The sequence below is a fragment of the Phocoena phocoena genome, chromosome 7 (genome assembly GCF_963924675.1).
Source record: "Phocoena phocoena chromosome 7, mPhoPho1.1, whole genome shotgun sequence".
In the NCBI taxonomy this organism is placed as follows: Eukaryota; Metazoa; Chordata; class Mammalia; order Artiodactyla; family Phocoenidae; genus Phocoena; species Phocoena phocoena.
In genome coordinates, this window is record NC_089225.1 from 80,153,665 (window position 1) to 80,166,011 (window position 12,347).

At 43.1% G+C, this 12,347-nt stretch overlaps 1 protein-coding gene across 3 annotated transcripts in view; it reads left to right on the forward strand.

Moving 5' to 3' along the window:
- Positions 1 to 12,347, forward strand: part of SPATS2L (spermatogenesis associated serine rich 2 like) — a 169,572-nt gene that overhangs the window by 66,366 nt on the left and 90,859 nt on the right. Inside the window, exon 1 of one of the 3 annotated variants that reach the window (XM_065880344.1) lies at positions 7,233 to 7,271. The exons of the other annotated variants lie outside the window; for them this stretch is intronic. The gene's annotated coding sequence lies outside the window, so the exon portion shown is untranslated. Of the gene's footprint in view, positions 1 to 7,232; positions 7,272 to 12,347 lie in introns of those variants that run through there. 3 annotated transcript variants of the gene reach the window in all.

The following is a 12,347-nucleotide window of genomic DNA, read 5'->3' on the forward strand; positions in this document are numbered from 1 at the left end:
TAAAGGCCATATACGACACACAGGGAACATTGTTCTCAATGGTGAAAAACTGAAAGCGTTTCCTCTAAGATCAGGAACAAGACAAGGATGTGCACTCTCACCACTATTATTCAACACAGTTTTGGAAGTCCTAGCCACGGCAATCAGAGAAGAAAAAGAAATAAAAGGAATACAAATTGGAAAAGAAGAAGTAAAACTGTCACTGTTTGCAGATGACGTGATACTCTACATAGAGAATCCTAAATATGCCACCAGAAAACTACTAGGGCTAATTAATGAATTTGGTAAAGTTGCAGGATACAAAATCAATGCACAGAAATCTCTTGCATTCCTGTGCACTAACAACGAAAGATCAGAAAGAGAAATTAAGGAAACAATCCCATTCACCACTGCAACAAAGAGAATAAAATACCTAGGAATAAACCTACCTAGGGAGACAAACCTCTATACAGAGAACTATAACACACTGATGAAAGAAATCAAAGATGACACAAGCAGATGCAGAGATACACCATCCACCGTTCTTGGACTGGAAGAATTGATATTGTGAAAATGACTATACTACCCAAAGTAATCTACAGATTCAGTCAATCTCTATCAAATTGCCAATGGCATTTTTTACAGAACTAGAACAAAAAAATCTTAAAATTTGTATGGAGACACAAAAGAGCCCGAATAGCCAAAGCAATCTTGAGGGAAAAAAACAGAGCTCGAGGAATGAGACCCCCTGATTTCAGACTATACTATAAAGCTACAGTCATCAAGACAATATGGTAGTGGCACAAAAACAGAAATATAGATCAATGGAACAGGATAGGAAGCCCAGAGATAAACCCACACACCTATGGTCAACTAATCTATGACGAAGGAGGCAAGGATATACAATGGAGAAAAGACAGTGTCTTCAATAATTGGTGCTGGGGAAACTGGACAGCTACATGTAAAAGAATGCAATTAGAACACTCCCTAACACCACACGCAAAAATAAACTCAAAATGGATTAAAGACCTAAATGTAAGACCGGATACTATAAAACTCTTAAGAGGAAAACATAGGAAGAACACTCTTTGACATAAATCACAGCAAGGTCTTTTCTGATCCACCTCCTAGAGTAATGGAAATAAAAACAAAAATAAACAAATGGGACCTATTCCTTACAACAATCCCTATGCAGTTGCTATATTTATCTCCACTTTATAAGTGAGTAACACAGAGAGTTAAAGTAACTTCCTCAAGGTCACACCGTTCTGAGGTGGCAGAGCTGCCATTCAAGCCCAGACTGTTTAATTAGAGGCATAAGTTACATAAATGATACCCATTAAATTGTGGATGACCAAAGTGATAGGTATAGCTAAAATTGTAAAGTTATAGATTTGGTATCCAAAAAAAAGGAAAAAAAAACTCTAATAGACTGGAAAAATTAGCCAAATGAATAAAGATAAAATTAATTTGAATCAAATATAAACTCATACACTTAAGTTCCAAATAACTCGACTGCAAAAGTAAAGATTGGGGAGATGGGACTTACTAATAGATCAAATGAGGAAGTCTTGGGAGTTTCATTTAATATAGGCTCATTATGACCGATGTACAGTGCGATTATCAACAAAATGCAATCTTAGAGCAAAATTTAAAAACATTGTTCTTCTTCCCATTCATAATTTTCCACCCCATTTGACTTTCTTTTTTAACCAAGTCAGCTTTACATTTTTTATTCTAATTCTAGGGAATACTAAGGTTTCTAATTTGGAATGAACCCACTAAATGATTTTCAGACGATTCCCTTTATTTTCATTGAACCAAAATAATGGCAGCAGACTAGTGGAATAAGTACAAGCTTGGGAGTCAGTCCCAGAGGTTGAATCCCCTCCTTGCTGTCGACTGGCTCTGGGATCTTGGCCTTAATGTCTGTACGCCTAGTTCCCTCATCTAGAAAATGGCGATAATAATGCCTACCTTGCAGGAGCATCCTGAGGACTCAGGGAAATAGACATAAAGAGATAAAATCATCCAGCGTGGTGCCCGAGGGGGTTTCATTTGGTTCACCGTGGTAGCCCCATCATGTAGGCCAGTACCTGGCACAGAGGAGGTGCTCAGAGGTGTTTGCTAAGTGAATACTGAATGAGTGAATGAATGGATGAGTGAATGAATGTGTTCAGTAGAGGTTAGTTCTTACTAAAGGCATGGCAGTGTTTTCAGATGTGAGAAGTCTTTGTGAAGCAGGAGACTGATTATTCACAGGTTTGAAGAAGGGGAATGCTTTGCCATAGCGAAATTTACTTTTTCCCATTGTGCAGTGTAGCTTCAGGATTTTTTGAAAGCTAAAGTAAAACTGTGACCATTCGGTCGTCTTTGTAGTGTTTCTTCAGTCCTTACACCATTCTTCCATGAGGTATCTAGAGAGGTCTCATTCTGCCTAGTCAGATACTGTTTGAAAGCTTGAAATGAAAAATGAAACCAAGTTAAGTCTGGCTGGTAGCCATTCAGAAATAGATTTTTTTTTTAAAGTAGATTAATTTTCAAAGACATTTTTCCTCTTTAAGACTTCCTTGTTTTTAAAGAAACATTTAGTAAAACAACGGGAACGTCTTTTCAGTGTCTGGTTATCTCTTTTTCAAGACTGAGTTTGGTAAATTACATAGCATTAGCTGTTGGTCATCTTCCGGGTAAAAAATAAAACCAAATGAAGTCTTTAATGTAATTTATGAGTTTCTCTCCTAGAGCTAAGTGAAACTCAGCTTCATAGCTTTTATTTGTTTGGGGGCCTTTAATATTAGTCAGATTAAAGCTTATGTTTTTATAAAACTATAAGGACAAAGAATTATGTTAAAATAGCTAAAAAAACAAAACAAAAAAAATCTCCAGTGTTTGATTCTGCATGTCAAGAATAACAGAGAAAATAGGGTCTGGTTTCAGAACCTTGTAACCAAAAATGACAGTGTGGTGGGATGGGGAGTTGGTGTGGGGTTCGGCAGAAACTCTCGCATTCTCTAAAAGGAAAACGAAAGAAGGATGTTAACTCTTTGCTGTATTATGAACAGGACAAGTGTATAATTGAAACCAAACCATTAACACCTTTTCACATACTGCCTTCTGATGTCATCTAATTACTTACTGCCTGCTAATCTTATCTCCTTCAGGAGCCGATCTTACAATTACACTGCGTTACAGTTAGCTAAACACATTGCACCTAGTCAAGGCACATAGTGGACTCCCAGTAAATATTTGTTGAATGACTTCTGTGCACTTTTGCAGGTGGGTTTTCTTTCTGATCTCATGCATGACTTACTTGTTTCCACCAGAGAGGTTTCAGTTTTGCTCTTTCTCTTACCTGAAATGCCATTCTCATCATTGGCAATACTGCCTCAATGCAGTACAAAAGAACACCTCCTCCTAGAAGCCTTCTCTGATTAACCCACCTGAATTAAAGCCATCTCACCCATCAAGAAGCCCCTTTTATAAACATGGCTGTAGTCATTTCAGAATGATTTAAGATTCTTATTTCTCTTGGCTCTGACATCCCCCATGCCCCACAATATACACGCATCAAGAATAGGCATTGAGTCTTATTTCCCACAGGGACACACACAGGGACACCCCTGCACATGCAGTGTCCACCTCTGGAAAGCACACTTAAAAGACGTGTTCTATAGCTAGGTAATGAAATTTTTAACATTAGTGTAAAAAACCAGACAACTCTGATTGCTTGTCTCTATCGGTCTGCCAAGAATGGGTATAACTGGGATCAAGGCTGTGAGAGATGGATCTTTTTCATCAGACAAGTGATCAAAACCTAATACATTTACACCTCAGAATTGCTTTAAAGGAGATTGGATGACTAACAGAAAGTCTTCCAAAGGGAAATAATATATGGTATTATATTTAATTGAGAGACCTGTACAATATTTGAACTACTGTACAAAAACCAGTTTCGATTCATTCAATCTTTAGAAAAATGATTTGGAAGAGATTAAACTACATATTGCTATGGCTTATAGACCATCATAAGCCTTTGGTACCTTCCAAACTTCCCCCAGTGTGAGTTGAGCCGTAGGTCAGGCTGGCACTCAGAGCAAGGTGTATGCTTTCAGGCAGGCCTTTGATTGCTGTAAACTAAAGGGATAAGCAGACAGGTCGTGAGGTTTACAAAGAACCCATAGAGTGCATAAGGGTGTCAACAGCAATAAAAATCCCTATCTATAGGTGGAGTTACAGGGTATATATTGGTGAGGTTAGTGGTTAAATGTGTTTAGCATTGGGTTGGAAACCACTTTTTTCCCCTCATATTCCACAGAAAAGATAAATTTTTGGCCTATCTCTTTTAGACAGAGCATAGGCTTTTGGTGCAGGGGAACTAGAGGGCTAGCCTAGTGACCTGATTATCCCAAATACGAGGCTCTGAGTTAAGAAATAAAATAAGTAGGAGATGTTGGGGAAGTTACCTGGTTAAAGACATGGGCTACGGGGGTCCAATACAGGAAGATGTAGAGGGCTTCAGCGCTCATGATTTGACCTGGACTCTGAGAATGACTGAAACACTACTGGGTTGGAGATATGGGGGGAGGAGGAGAAGGAGTGGATTGGAGGGTGTGTAAAGCGATGTGGCTAGAGCAGCATTTGACAATGCTGGTTTTAATGGTGGCATTTAAAGTGATACTCCAGTACTAGATGTTGAAACCTGGGGAATAAATTATTGAAGACTCAGGCTTCCCTGGTGGCGCAGTGGTTGAGAGTCCGCCTGCCGATGCAGGAGACATGGGTTCGTGCCCCGATCCGGGAAGATCCCACACGCCGCGGAGCGGCTGGGCCCGTGAGCCATGGCCGCTGAGCCTGCGCGTCCGGAGCCTGTGCTCCGCAACGGGAGAGGCCAGAGAGGCCACGACAGTGAGAGGCCCGCGCACTGAAAAAAAAAAAAAAAAAATTGAAGACTCACTGAAACCAAGAAAGGAAATATAAAATGAGAGGACATTCACTCCTCTTTTCCCACATGTCTTTATTGAACATTTAAAAGGTCAAAGGCACTCTCCTAGGTACTTTGGAAAAGGGAAAGGAGAAATGGAAATGATCAGAGACAGGCTTTTTAAAGGGAAGAAATTCTTTTTGTGATTCATTAAATCTATTAATATCTCATATATTTGAAGCACTTTAAAAACAGTTGTTAATTTCCCCCAAACAGCATATATTTCAGGTGACACATTTCTATTTTTTTATTATAGTTAGAAGTTGAAATAAAATTCAGTAAGGCAGTGAATATGACCTCTAGAATTTTGACCATATCATAAAATGGTCAAAATGAGTTTTATTATCTGTGATTGCATTAGAATAAATTCAAGGGCATTAAAATCATGTTAATTCTCTCATTTATCCATCTTGATACAATTACCTGAGATCAGCACATATGAAAGGAGATTTTGTAATTTTTAGGCTGTTCTGTTATTAGCTCTAAGACTTTATTTGAACTTTGTTCTTTCCATGTTATAACTGCTTATTGTCTTCTAAAGGCAAGTACCTTAGCTGTGAACTTGGTCACTAGAGCACTGACCACATCTGGTAGCCACAAGACAGGAAACCGTGACCTGGCATGGGTTTCTGAGCCATTCTACAAGGAAGAGGTATTATAGTCTTGGATTCACTTTTGCCTGTGCTGAAACTTTAAGAACATGATAAAAAAAAATGACCCTGTGGACACTGAGCCCTGGAAGTCTCTGTCCCTCTCAGCAGTGCTGCAGTCAGGCCTCAGCCTTGGACTGCTACCCACACCTCTCTAGAATTGCCCTAGGCTTCCCTTAAGGTGGCAGTGTCCATGGTGAGGGAAAGGTGTATCCAGATGAGGGCAACTTGTGGTCAGAAGGTTGTGTTTCAAGGGCCAGTTCCATCACTGGCTAGATGCATGACCACCATAACCTCTTCTGCCTTAGTTTCTCACCTGCAAAATGAGGGTGGAGGGGAAAGCAACCACATAAGCTATGGAGGAATCGAATGAGATTATTTATTTTTATTTATTTCATAGCACACATTAATCGCTTTACAAATATGAACTCATTTCATCCAAATTACTATCCCATGAGGTAGTTACTATAATCATTCTCAGTTTACCTGTGAGGAAATGAAGATGTAGAAAGGTTGAATAACTTGCTCAAATCCCAAAACCAGTAAGAGGCAGAGTTGAGATTCAAACTGGGCAAATGGTAATTACTTATTTTCTATCATAAGGGGATAAGGAAGAATCTGAATAGCAGAAATGGGCAGTGTTTCCTGTTTGTGATCATTTGGGGGCCCAAGATCCTGTGTGGTGGTGACAGAGGCACAGTAATTAATGCAGATGTCTCTGCCACAGGGCTGGCTATAGGGGCTCCCGGGCTGACTGCCTGTGGCTGGTGAGCAAGATGGTGGGTGAGAGGCCTGACCCTAAAGAGAAATAGTGCCTTTCTAAGAACATGTTGAATTTACGAGTTAATTACATGGGTCTCTCACTGTTGCGGCCTCTCCCGTTGCGGAGCACAGGCTCCGGACGCGCACGCTCAGCGGCCATGGCTCACGGGCCCAGCCGCTCCCCGGCGTGTGGGATCTTTGCGGACCGGGGCACGAACCCATGTCCCCTGCATCGGCAGGCGGACTCTCAACCGCTGTGCCACCAGGGAAGCCCACAAGTTAATTTTTTTTAAGTATCAAACCAGCAAACAAACAGATAGGACTAAGGTGCCTGTAGGTGGCGCAGGCCTGACAGGCCTTCTCCATTCTGCCCCCCAGTGGTTATCCCCACTCCCATGCTCCTCACACTAGCTTTTTCCCTGGTGAAATTCACCATGAAAACTTAATTCCTTTGGGTGAGGGCATGACCCCTAATAAACTGTATATACCCCTGGACACAGTAGTACATTATTCATTTAGTGTAAAATTAGCCAGCAGATGCCTCTGGTTAGGTCTAGAACCAGGAACAGGTTTTAGAATGGGGAGGGGAGAGAGAAAGGCTCAGGGTGCAGTGCTAGGAATGTTTGCTAATTGATTGATCTGCCTGTACTGCTGTCACTGGAAGATTAGAAGCACTTAGCTGACGCCCATTCTCAGGAACTGACCTTTGGAGCGATGACTGCGGTCCCAGCCCATACTGTCTCTTAGCCTCCGGGCAGTCCGTGTAAAGTTCGCAAGTTCAGTCTTACGGCTATGCGTTCCCCAAGAGGAGAATGAAGAACTGGGCATTCGCTACCAGGGGACTGAAGGCAACAGCACAGGACAGTTTTACGAAAAGGAAACAAGTATTTTCGAAGTAGGTGAGTCCCTCCGAGCCTCAGGTGGCCTCAGCCACCCCCAGGATCCTGCTATCTACCCCAGTCTCTGACTCCACCTGCCTCGCTGTTGAGATGACTTAAGCAAGTTGATAAAGGTGGCCAGTTCAGGGACAGGGCTTTTCTGTCTGTCGAGAAAAGGCAGTCCGGCCATGCACTGGAAGCCCTGATTTGGAACACCAGGGCACCTTACCAAGTGAGTCGCGGTGGATTTTGTTGGAAAGGCTTAGGAGCAGTAGTACTGGGTGGGGGGAGGAGGCGTGAGAGGGGCTGGCTGCCTGTAGTTCTCTTCTGCCTCAGTTCCCTAGCACTGCTCTCCCAGCAAACGCCAGTGCCTGTAAGTTAGAACATCACAGACCGTTTTGATTCAGCCAGTGCCGGTGACGGACGTTTCAAGGAAGTAGGAGGGACCTGACTTTCTCTGCTACTTGGAGAAAACCATTAAATGTTTACTAGGAGGGTTCTGACTTAATGAACAAGGAATATTGTGAGTTCCTTAGAACAGAGGTTTTTGAAACCAGAATATCCTCAGGAGAGACCGTGGCTTCCTTTACCAGGTGTTTATTCCATGACAGATGAGCGTGCTTGCCCAGAGTTGGCTGTGAACGTAGAGCTTTTGTTTGCCAGGTTTTGTCAGGATTTCTCTTTGCCAGGCCAGAGCTATAGTGCAGAACCACAGTGCATGTTTTCTTTGGAGATGAATATCAGTGTTTTCCTTCAAAATTTGCTGTAAAATCTTTTAAAAAAAGTATACAGCCTCCACTTCCAGCCCACCCCCTCTAACGGCGAGCCCACCTCTAACCCTCTGGGGAGCCCGGTCTCTGGGGTGAGACTGGCCAGCTGGGCAGATCACAGCACCAGCATTGCTCTGCCCAGAGCCTTGAACCAGGTCAATTCCTAGTCTAATTTCCGGAGTCCACACGCTGATTTCCTTCCCCACCTCCTCTTTTCTGTGTTTTTGCTTTTATATCTGTCTTCATCAGAGGGTTTAAGCTCCTTTGGGGGCAGGAGCGCTGCAGTCAGGAGGTCCAAGTTCAGATCTCAGCTCAGGCACTCACTGGCAGTGTGACTTTATGCTGGCATTCCTTTTTCTATAAAATGAGGGCTGACATACTCCATAGGGTCTTTATGAGAATTAAATGAGTTCATACATGGAAGGTGCCCGGCATACAGCAAGAGTTGCATAAGTGGTATTTTGTAACCATGGCCAGCATTCCCCATAGAGCCCAGCACATTGTAGGTGTTTAGTAAATGTTTCTCACATACTAATAAAAAACATTGCCCTTTGTGTAGGAATTGCCATCGCTGGTTGAGGAGCTGGGGGAAAGGAAAAAAAGAGAAGGCATGGTATTTCCTTTTCAACATTTGGGGAGTTGGTGTGAGGTAGTTTGGTGCTCAGGGGTGTGAAGGAGAGCTGTGCTTAGTCTTTTGTCTAAACCCCTCTGGAGTTTGGGATTTGTTCTGCGGGCGGCAGTAGGGGATGGTGGGCAAGGCGGTGTGATCTGTGGGGAGAGAGCCTATTATGGCGTGCTTGGAGAGAGTGGAATTTATTCTTCCGAACCTTGTAACGCTGCCCACTTCACCTTTCCCGAGGCATCTCTGAGGATAGGCCTGTTTTAAAGACTTGAGCTGACATCATCGCATCTTAAAAGAACTGAGCATAATTGAATTGCTGATACAAGTGGGTACTTGCATCGGGCCCGGGTCACCCACATCTCTATGGAAACACATGTTTGCTTGAAAGCCCAGCAATCAGAAGCAGAGCCTTTCAGGAGCCAGCATCGGGTCACTTTTAGAAAAAGGCATTTATTTATATTCTCGAGCTGTCAGAGACCTATGCAATGAAATAATTTCAAATTAAATAGAGAAATCAGGCCACAGATGAATGCCTTTATAGAGCCTGCCGTGCGGCCTCCCCCTGTGCCACCCCCCCCCAACTGTGCTCGCGGTGCCTGAGATCTGCACGTTTATTTTAGCTGTCCTTTGCTCTTTTCCGCCCATTTGCATTCTACTGCCTTGGGAAGGTGGTTTGGCACTTTATGCAAAAATGGTTAATCTTCATTCATACGCGTGTGCCGGTACTAAAATGGAAAATGCAAAGCCGGGCCTGCCGTGGAGCGTGCGTTGTGCTCTTCCTGGAGACTCTGTGTGTGCAGCATGTCCAAGGGCGCACAGTCCCGATGACTCTGCTTTCTACGCAAGCACTAGGGGCTGTTGAGTCAAGACATTCTCTCATAAAGGTCTGAAACTTGCATCAGCACATCTTGCCCTAGATGTGCTCAAGTGATATCCTAAGTGATTGGAAGCTTTTATCTGCCTCTGGAAGCAGGATTTTTCGAGTCAGTATTGACTGTTAATGACCTGTTTAAAGAAAACATTCAATTTTCTTTCTTCCCCCCACAAAGAACTTAGTAGGCAGTGACATTTCTAAACCAAAGGCTAACCCTGCTTTTCAAAAGGGGCAGAGACAGGGCTTTTAAATGTGAAAATTTTTTTTCCTGACATTTGCCCTTAAAATGCTTTTCAGCGAAGTTGTTCTAACAGTGGGTTTAGAACACTGAAGTGTCTTTGAATAAAAATGCAACCTTGAGATTTTTTCCCCCCCTTCAAATTAAACAAAAAAGTTTAGGTAAGAGTCTTCATATGAAATTCGTATTTCAGTCACTATTCTCTGTTTCATTGTTTATGTGTCTTCATTCCCAATGATTAAAGCAACTTTCCTCCGAGGAGCGAGGCACTGCACAAGAACCTTTATTAAAATGTGGGGATTAAACCACAGAAAAAAGAGCTAAAGTACTTAGATTATGAGAGACCTCAGTAATTACGAGTCCAGGTGAGGAACAGCTAAGGTAGGAGTGAAAGGGAAGAGGACACAAAATGGAAGAGAGAGAAGATGAGGCAATGGAAGAGTTAAGCAACAGAAAACCTATATGATGCTATTGATACACTCAGGCCAAGTCCCGGTTTTATAGAGGGAGCACTGTTTTCCTCTCCAGCCGGCATGTAAGTGCCCTTGACTGTGCTTAGGGGACTGGACAGTTAGTCCTTGACCAGTTTAAAGGTGATCTTTACAGAGAAATAGCCTAGTACATGGGAGACAGCACCCACGTCTTTTTTTTTTTTTTTTTTAAGGTGAATTTTCAGCTTTCAGCTACCCTGGCTACTAAGTGCTTGCATCACCCCCAGGGCCCTTACAGACTTGAATACCTGAGAGCTGAAAAGGACCACAGAGGTCCTGTGCTCTGAAGGCTAGAGAAGATGCCACCCCAAAATACGGCAGTGGTGGTTCAGGACATGGTACCCCAAATATGCCGCTTTGGCGTATTGATTATCGTGAGGTGTGGGCACTTGAAAAACAGCAAATGAAGGAAGAGGCTTTCCCTGAACTCCCCTTTTCTGCTTAAAGACAGATCGTCCGAAAGGAGCTCAGTTGTCATAAATTCCCTCCCCGGGAGTTTCACCAGCCAGGGAGGATGTTGACTTTCATCACAGGAGGGGAGACTAGAGAATGGACACCACACTCAGCAGACTTTGTCACAAGCTACCGTACCTCCATCTGTTCTTCTAAGGGCTCATTCATCTTTCCTAAAAGTCATTCACTCTCCCCTCTGCTTTTCCTGTTAAGATGGTATTTAATCCTGAATTCTAGGCCACCTCGGGGGAGTTCTTCATTTTTCCCTGAGTATCTCCCACGTGTATGTGAGATATACATGTTAATAGACATCTGTTTGTTTTTCACGTATTCATCTTTTATTACAGCTAAGAACTCAAAGGGTAGAGGGAAACTTATTTTTCTTCCCCTACAACTCCAATCTCTTTTTCTGCAACTGAATACCTGAGGCCCTCGTGCTATACTCTGACAATCTAGAACCTTTACTCAGATGTTCCGTCAGGGCAAATGGTGGCCCACATAAACAGATGTGCAGGCTTCCCCAAGCTCTCTGTCAAAATTTCCCTGTCCTGTTTCCCATTCTCTCAGCGCACCTCTCTCTGCTAAGGGCCAAATGATGGCACTAGAGAATGAAATAAATTAATGTGTGAACTTGAACCTTCTTCCAGAGGTGGTAGTAGTCCATAAGCTGAGTAAAAATGTAGACATCCCTTAAGAAGTTTCCCCAGGTTAGGAGCTGGCTCTCTGGGGGACTGTGGGACGCTCTGTTTTGACGGAGAGGCTTTTTGCTGCTTCTCCAATCACATCGCATAATTGACTTCCTCCCCACAAGATCAGTCCCGATTCTTCCTCTCTGAGGCAGCCATGAGAAAATGTCTCAGGATCTATGTGATCACAACACTGTCTAGGCTGTACCAAAATCAAATACACAAAGACTTAAATTACTTTAACTTAGAAAGATGGAGTAGTTAAACATTAGACCCTGAAATGTCGTGGAGCCTCTGGGCAACGTTGTAGAACCAGGAAAGCAGCTTGTTGGTCAAGGGCCCACTAAATGAAGCTTCTAACCATTCTCATCTGAGGTAGAAGCCGCAGGAAAACAGCCATCTCTTTATAACAGGTACATTCCCTCCCATTCCTGTGAGAGTTTAGTGCTTTGCTCTGCAGTCTGTGTGCCCTGCGAATGTACAAAGCATACATCACATGCCTGACCGGCTGGAGAAGGCAGCACCCGGGACCGGTTTTATTCTCCTTGCAGAGTTCTTACTGCAATTCGTATACAATGAGCCCCGTGACTTGTTTATGGTGCTTTTGAGGTGTTATCAGCACAATGGCTCTGGGCTCCAGAGCTTCAGACTGCCTGGGGTTGAGTCCTGGCCCTGCCACTTACCGTGGGACCCCGGGTTGGTTACTGAATCTCTGTGCCTCAGCTTTCACGTGTATGAAATGAAGATAATCACAGTTTCTACTTTATGGGGGTATGAGGGTTAAATGGATAAATATGTGTCAGGCACTTAGCAGAGTGCCTGGCACAATCTAAGTGCTCCATATTACTATTATTATTAATATGTTGGTGAAAAGACCATTCCCTAACGAAACTAGCTCCCCACCCATTTATCTATCTAGGCATCTGGAGAATCTGTTTGTTGTGTGTGGTGATTGGGATCAAG